The sequence below is a fragment of the Ovis canadensis genome, chromosome 14, assembly GCF_042477335.2.
Source record: "Ovis canadensis isolate MfBH-ARS-UI-01 breed Bighorn chromosome 14, ARS-UI_OviCan_v2, whole genome shotgun sequence".
In the NCBI taxonomy this organism is placed as follows: Eukaryota; Metazoa; Chordata; class Mammalia; order Artiodactyla; family Bovidae; genus Ovis; species Ovis canadensis.
In genome coordinates, this window is record NC_091258.1 from 46,979,256 (window position 1) to 46,987,169 (window position 7,914).

Sequence of the window (7,914 nt, forward strand, 5' to 3'; positions counted from 1 at the left end):
GGTTTCCACCAGTCACATTCTCTGCTGCTGCTGCCGCTGCTGCTACGTCGCTTCAGTCATGTCGACTCTGGGCTACCCCATAGATGGCAGCCCACTAGGCTCCTCTGTCCCTGGGATTCTCCAGGTAAGAACACTGGAGTGGGTTGCCATTTCCTTCTCCAATGCATGAAAGTGGAAAGTGAAAGTAAAGTCGCTCAGTCATGCCCAACTCTTAGAGACCCCATGGACTGCAGCCGACCAGGCTCCTCCATCCATGGGATTTTCCAGTCAAGAGTACTGGAGTGGGGTGCCATTGCCTTCTCTAAAGAGGTGGAGAACACTTACGCAGCAGCACCAAGAAGGCATAAAGGCATGGCGAGGATGGGAGAGACAGGTGACAATGTCTGAGAGGCCCTGGCTCAATCCCCGACTTTCCAAGTTATATGAATCAATTATTTTTTCTTTCAAGATAGTTTGAAGCAAGTTCCTGTCCCCTGATTCCATAGAGGGTCTGCTAATTCGTGATACTACTTTGAATCAAACATTACACCATCTTCACCTTGCCCCCCAGCTTTCTGGCAGCTGGGGCAGGGTTCTGATCCATTTGTTTACTATTGGTCCAGGCCTGCGGAAAGAGACCTGGGTGCTACAGGGTTTAGAAACTTCGGTGAGCAGCAGGCTGGCAGTCGGGAAGGGTCCCACATCTCCGCATGAAACCCCATGCAGAGTCCTCTTTCAGAGAGGAGGCCCAGGAGAGCCAGTCTGTGGAAGGTGGGTGCTCTGGCTTGGATGTAGGGGATGGGGCTGCAAAGTGGCTGTGAGTAAAGAAACTGAGAGTAAGGCGAACATCTAATAGGGCAGCAAGGGGTTCAGCAGGCAATGAGATGATGTAGCAGGACCCTGGACTAGACAAGAGAAAACAGGAACAGTACCTTTCTGCTAGAAGGAGCACAGCTGCCCCAGAATTATATGTGCCAACTTTTGTCCCCAGCTCCTGGTAGAGAATCCCAGGCCATGGTTTTCATTTATCATTGTTGTTGTTAATAACTAGCAGCAGCAGCAGCAGCAGCCACAGTGAATTTCCAGTGGACTGTGGGTGCCAGGCAGTGTGCTCACAGCCTCTGTTAATGTCTGATTCATTTCCTGTTTAACTCAGTCAGGTGAGCAGCAGTAAACCCATTTCACAGATGAGGACGCTAACATTTAGAGAGGTTACCTAATTCATTCCCAGCTTCTCAGCTTGTAAGTAGTAAAGTCATTACACAGATCAGAAAACTGAGGCCCAGAGAGGGAAAGTGACTCGCTCAAGGTCACACAGCAAGTCGAACTAGCGGAGGGATGCCAACTCACACTCCAGTCTCTGGGTACTCAGCCCTGTGCTCTTCCCCCTGCACACCTGGACTGTCTCAGCAGCACCAAAGGCACACCATCCAGGGAACAGGCTGGACCACTAGGCTGTTCTGCATTCCCAGGTCCTTCCATGAGGATGGAAGCTAACGCCAAGGAGGGGTACCTTCAGGGAAGACGAAATAGAAGCTGTAAACTGGCAGTTCGTGGGCTGGTCAGAAGTGTTTCTGTCTTGCCTGCAGAACGGCATATGAACTTGATTCAATCCTTTAAAATGGAGAGACTCCACGTACAAACCTGGGCTATAACACAGTGGTAAATTCCACCGGACCCGGACTTGGGAACAGAGTATCAACCAAGCACAGTGAGTGAAGAACCACACAGTTCAGCTTCCCGCGCTCTGTCTCCATTCAGAAAACTCTTTGAGGCTTCCCTACTGTGTTCTTACGTAGGATCTGATGGAGCGGAGAATGACGCAGCCCCTGCATCTTCAAGTATTTCCTGCAACAATCAGATGGTTTTCTGCAGAGCTGCTGTGTGTAACAGACAACTCCCAGCTCCCAGCGGCACAGCAGTATTAGTTGCTCTAATGTCTGTGGACTTCAGGGGAGCTCTACATCTGGCTTTGCTGGGTGAGAGGTGAGCTCCAGTCTCCACAGCTGTCTCTAGGACCAGCAGTTCATCTGGGCATCCCCTTCTTCTAACAAATGGCAGAAGTGCAAGTCTGAGGGAAATCACACAAGCACCATGAGAGACCCTGCTTCTGTGCATCTACATGCATTTCACTGGCTAACACCCCATGACCACACCCAGAGGCAATGGGGCAGAGATAAACACACCACCTTCTCTACAGAAAGACACTCCCAGGGCAAGGGGTGTGGGTGTATAATCCTATCACAGGGAGGAAGTGAAGACTCAGGACTAGCCAATCTACTATACTCATAAGCACTACCACACTCATAAGACAGTAAGGAGATCAAACCAGTCAACCCTAAAGGAAACCAAGCCTGAACATTCATTGGAAGGACTGATGCTGAAGCTCCAATACTTTGGCTACCTGATGCCAAGAGCCGACTCACTCGAAAAGACCCTGATGCAAGGGCAGGAGGAGAAGGGGACGACAAAGGGTGAGATGGCTGGATGGCATCACTGACTCAAAGAACATGAATTTGAGCCAACTCTGGGAGATAGTGAAGGATAGGGAAGTCTAAGGTGCGGCAGTCCAGGGGGTCGCAAAGAATAGGACACGGCTTAGCAACTGAAAAACAACACTCATGAGGAATCAGCCCTTTCAGTCACTGCTTGCCACTCGGTTGGGCCCTGCAGGAAAGGAGGACAGACACGATGGGGTGGGTTGGAGTCTGTCTGCACTACGCCAGAACAGTGTGTTCAGGGCTAAATAGAGAACAAGAGGCCGCAGTGGAAAATGCACTGGAGAAGGGAGCCCACGCCTTGGCCACTGGAAAAGAAGGAAAGCGGTCAGGTTTGGTGATCCTGGGACCTGTGGCAGGAGGGAAGTGTCAGAGCACAAAGCACTTCACCGGAGAGCCGACAAGGCTAACAAGGAGGAGGACCGAGGAGGGGGCCCCGCTGGCAGGCAGCATCACGGCACCAGAAGCACTTCACGCTAATCGGCTTGCTTTGGCCAATGATTCACCAAATGCAGGGATGGTGCCCAAGACCAGGGAAGATCCTGCAAACATCAGGTCAGGGCTCAGAGGAAAGCCAGGCGCTGGGCAGCCAGCCTGACCAGACTCTGCCGGGATCTCTCTGAAAACCTCCTCCAGCCTGAGTCACTGAGGCTTTCAAACCTTGGTTTTAACCCACTTCAGTCCTCAGGCTTTCCTTGAGAGAAGTTCTACGACAAGAAAGAATAGGAAAGAAAAGGCAGAGATTGGAAAGGTTTTTACAAATACACAGACCAGGTCCTTTAACAGCAGGGAATTCCTTGGTGGGCGTGATTCTCCGGGGCTAGAAAGAAAGGCCACCCCAGCCCTCTCTCTTCAGAGCAGCCTGGCAGAAGCTTTCATAGCAACACCCTGACTTCCTTGGCAACACTGATTGACAAGAAGTGAACTCCATCAGCATTTATATGCCTCACATGGGGCTGTGGTGGCCTGAGATGGAGAAAGATGCTTCTCTCCACCAAACACTGGCCCCTGAAGCCAAGGAGTCACACTAACTCCAGCCTTCAGCAGCCAAACCAGCTCAAGCACGCGCTTGGGAGGAAAACACATAATAAATGTCAAAGCTGAACTCAGCTCCTGGAATGCAAAGTCACCAAATCGGTGCAAACTCATGAGAAGAGCAGAAATGAATAAGTTCACTTTTGTAACTTTACAGATGCGGAAACTGAGGCTTATGGATTCAAGCAGTTCCTTAAACACTAGCTGTCCTCCTAACAACTGGAATAAATAAAATGAGGACTTTGGGCCAGATCCTATATTAAGGACCACGGCAGCCGCCAGTCCCTGCTCTTACCTTTGTAAGGGTAGGGCCCCTGCTGCCTCCTCTGCCTGCTCACCCTTTGTCCCTGCGCCATCCTTTGCTGGTCCCGGTCCTATAGCTCCTCCAAGACTCAGGCTAGGAAGTACCTCCTCTCAGAAGCCTAGCGGATCTCCCCTCCTCACCCTCCCAACCCCTGCCCTGTTGGACTCTCCTCCTGAGCTCCCCAGATGCCTTCCTTTCTCATTCCAGAAATGAGGTAATGTGTCTGTCTCCTTTTCCCCACAAGCCTGTAGGAGTCAGGGACTGTTTATACTGTACTAACACCAGAAGCACAGACCCTTGTGCAGTCCATGCTGTGGAGTAGAAGCTCCGCACTGTGTGGAGCAGATGCCCGGAGGATGCACACGTGAATGAATGGGGGATGCTTACTATGCAGATGACGAAGGGCAGACTTGGTAAGTTGTGAAATGCAGACCCCCTGCCCAGAGCAGCTACAGCCAGCGGTGGGTGCTCAATAAAACTCAGTTTGAATACAACTAAAAGGCCCAGTCTGGACCCCCAGGTGGCTGAAGGCATCCTCACAATGCCCAGGGGAATCTGACTGTGAGTGCCGTTAAGCACATCCATAAATCCAGCCGCATCTCTGGGCCTCGGCCCAGAGGAGTTCATGCACCCACAGCCGTGGTCCTGCAAGAATAATGAGGAGGGAGGAAGAGTCATCAAGGGAGGACAGTGGAATAACACAGAAGCCATCAGGGATCTACCAGGGCCGTGGGGAGCCCTGCGCACCCCGGGCAGGGCTGGAGGAAAGCAGAAATCAGGAGGGCTTGTCAGAAACCGATGACACTGGCAGAAAAGCCCAAGGTTGGAAGAAGGGGCTGTTTTTCTCCAGATGACATCCAGGTGCTTCCGAGGGGCCATTACGATGATGCACAGCTGGGGGGGTGGGGCACTCAGAGAGGCTGCCTCCTCTTGAGGACAAAATATTAAGCCATTGGTCAAACTTAAACACCCTCCCATCAGGAGACCGGTTGGGGATGAAGGACTGTGATTCTCCATCATCTGCAGCTTAAGCACCAGCCCATGAGGAAACGACAAGGGGAGCTCATTGATGAAGAGGCTCAGGCGAGGTGTGGGATTTAGGGAGGGACTGTGACAGGGAAGGCCACAGAGCCATCATCAGGGGGCCACCAACATTACAACCCCACCCCAGAACAAGGCAGTGAAAGGGGACAGAGTTATTAATGCTCCAATGGTCTAAATGTCCACTGGTCCCAGCGGCTGATCCATATCTCAACAGCACTAGCTACTGCGAACTGAGTCCCTCCCACGTGTTAGACGTGTTGGACTTTGGTCCTCATTTCCACCAAGGAAGGGGCCAGTACTCCCATCTTAGAGACACTGAGTCACTGGGTCACAGGTTGGCCCTAATAACTGGCCCCACATCATACATCCAGGAAACATTGGGAAGGGGGGAGGCTGGGATTCGAACCCATGGATCCACCCCAAAGCTCATGGTTGGCCTTTCCTCGGCTCCACACTGGCTGGCTGCTCTCATCCCACATGCTCCCCGAGGCAGAAGCTAATGTGCTCTGGCCGAGGATGAGCAGAGGGCCTCCAGCTCCCCACACACGTGGCTTATTCTCCTGTGACTTCCTGGCCCCACATTCAACCCACCCATATTTACTGCCCAACTATGTCCTGACCACTGTGTGGACACAAGGTAAGAGACGGGCACCCCGCGGGGACGGGCACTCCGAGGCAGCTCCAGCTCCTCAAGATGACCACGGACCCTCACTCCACTGATTGTCAGGGCAACTGTGCGAGGTGAGAGTGGCCATCTCCATTGTGCCCACCAAGAAACAGTGGGTCTGAGGGGCGATGAGAAGGGTTGTATGCTTTCTCCCTACCCCAAGCCAGGAACCTGGCACACCCTGACTCTGTGGACAGAGCAGCCAAGCCCTCAAGGTGACGTGGATCACGGAGAGAGTGAACTGCTCTAACCAGGCCTCAGTCCCACTTTCCCTGCCTCCTCCATCACTCCAGGCTGGAATTTTTTTTGGGGGGTGGGCAGGGAGAGACCCTACTCTTGTAGGACACCAAAGCTGGCCATCTCTGTGTCTCTCTCCCTCCATGTTTGCACACAGAGGAAAGAACATGCAAGTACACAGCGAGAAGGGGACCATCTGCAGGCCACATCAGGCATCGACCCTGCGGGCACCTGATGCTGAACATCCAGCCTCCAGAACTCTCAGAAAATCCGTTTCTCTGGGTCAAGCCACCGAGGTGGCGGGTCCCGTGATGGCAGCGTGAGCAGACCCTAAGCTCCTTTCAAGGATGGCTCTCCTTTGGCCTGCTAGGTTTTTGTACCCCCTCACACCCTCTTGCTCTCTTCAGATCACCGCCAGCTTCTCTGGCTCCATCCTGCTGATGAGGCTGTCACTGGTACCTGGTCTCTGCCGGCCGCGAGGGCCGTCCCTGTTCCCGGAGCCGAGGGGAGGAGGCACTCTGCAGCCTTTCTCAAGCCTCTCATGCTGCTACGGCATCAGTGGGCACATTCCTCATGAAGAGCCTGGATGATAAGTGGGACCAAGGGTGCTTGGGGCTGGAGGGGTTCAGGAGAGGCTGGTCACAGTGCTGTGTCCCTGTCACCAAGATGCGGCCATTTCTCAATGCAGAGGTCAGAGAGTCACCAGACGCTAGAACGACAGGATAAAGCAGATATAACCTGGACTTGACTTCTGGCCCTGCCACTTGCTGGGAGATTGGTCATCAGTGGGGCTATGCACCAGCCTCCTGGCACCCTCGTTTCAGACAGGTGGTAAGATTGATCTTCTCGCCTCCTGGAAGTTGGGTGTTGCCATACCACTTGCTGTGGCCAATGAAATCAAAACTTCAAGGGCCAATGCCTGCTTCTCTATATTTTCCCCCACCTTCCGACAAGGTTCTAGGTGGTGGTTGCTCCATCAGGCTGGGTTCCTAAATGAGAAAAACAGCAAGAGGCAGACCCCATAACTGTCCCATGATAGATACGTAGAGTGAGCAATAAATAAATCTCTGCTTTTCAGTCACAAAGATTCAGGGGCTGTTTGTTTGTACAGCATAACCTGGCTCATCCTGACTGATACAGAAGCCCTGACTAAATGAGTCTCCTTGAGACTTCATTTCTGCACCTGTAAAGTGCAGATAATAGTGTATCACTCACAAAGTTTTAGAGAGAGAATATATCCCATGCTTTCTACACAGCAGGCCTCTGACAAATGTTAGCTCTCCCTCTTTCTCTTCTCTGTACTGTTCCCCCCCAGATCCTTGAAGATGGGATTCGATGTTCTCAGGCAAAGCTCCTTTAGGACAGATGCTGTGACACCTCCTTACGACCTTGTACTGTGTTGGCATCACAGCTAATACTCAGTAGATATGGATTACTGAGCACCTATTCAGCAACTAAACTGACCAAACTGTTACCTCTGTGCTGGGAACCAGATTCCCAGGTCTCTGATCATCTCTCCTGCTTCTCTCCTTCCAGGATACACATCTTTCCTTCCAGATCCAGACGGCACATAATCCTAGACTCTCAGGGCTAGAGAGTCTAGGGGCTAATAAGTCCCCTTCTTTCATGCAGCAGTCAGATCCCCTTAGCAAGAGCCTTGCTGATTAACCTCTCCATCTCTGCCAAGACACTTTCAGCAACAGAGAACTCACTTTCTACAAAATACTCTTCTTTATTTGGAATTAGAAGGAGGTAGGTTGGACTCTGGGCCAAGTTCATGGGCCCTTCTGGCTACCCTACCAAGCATGTTCCATTATCATCACCCCCATCTTCAGATGGGACTATAGGAATGAGGGTTCAGAGAGGTGGAACAATTTTCCCAAGGTCACACACTGTTTTATCTTGTAGGTGCACAGATCTTGCATGCTTGAAAAATGTACACAGATTGACTGACGGCTCAGTCCTGGGAGGGGCATTCCTAGGGACTCCGAACCTCCATGTAAACACCACCCTAGAATTTCCACCTTGGCTTTTGGGAACCTTAACAATACAAACAGCCCATTCGCCCTGTTAAGAAATAAATCTCAATAAATGATTTCCAATATAACACAGTCCTTGCCAGGAAAGGAAACATTTACACTTGCTGCTGT

The 7,914-nt window shown here is 51.8% G+C and overlaps 1 long non-coding RNA gene across 2 annotated transcripts; it reads left to right on the forward strand.

Annotated features, from left to right (window-relative positions):
• Positions 1-642: 642 nt before the first annotated feature.
• Positions 643-6,849, forward strand: LOC138418063 (uncharacterized). 2 transcript variants are annotated; one of them, XR_011248400.1, is made up of 2 exons: positions 643-4,229; positions 4,798-6,849. It is a non-coding gene; the product is annotated as an uncharacterized lncRNA (long non-coding RNA). The 2 variants fall into 2 exon arrangements; XR_011248401.1 differs by having other exon boundaries at positions 643-4,030.
• Positions 6,850-7,914: the final 1,065 nt, after the last annotated feature.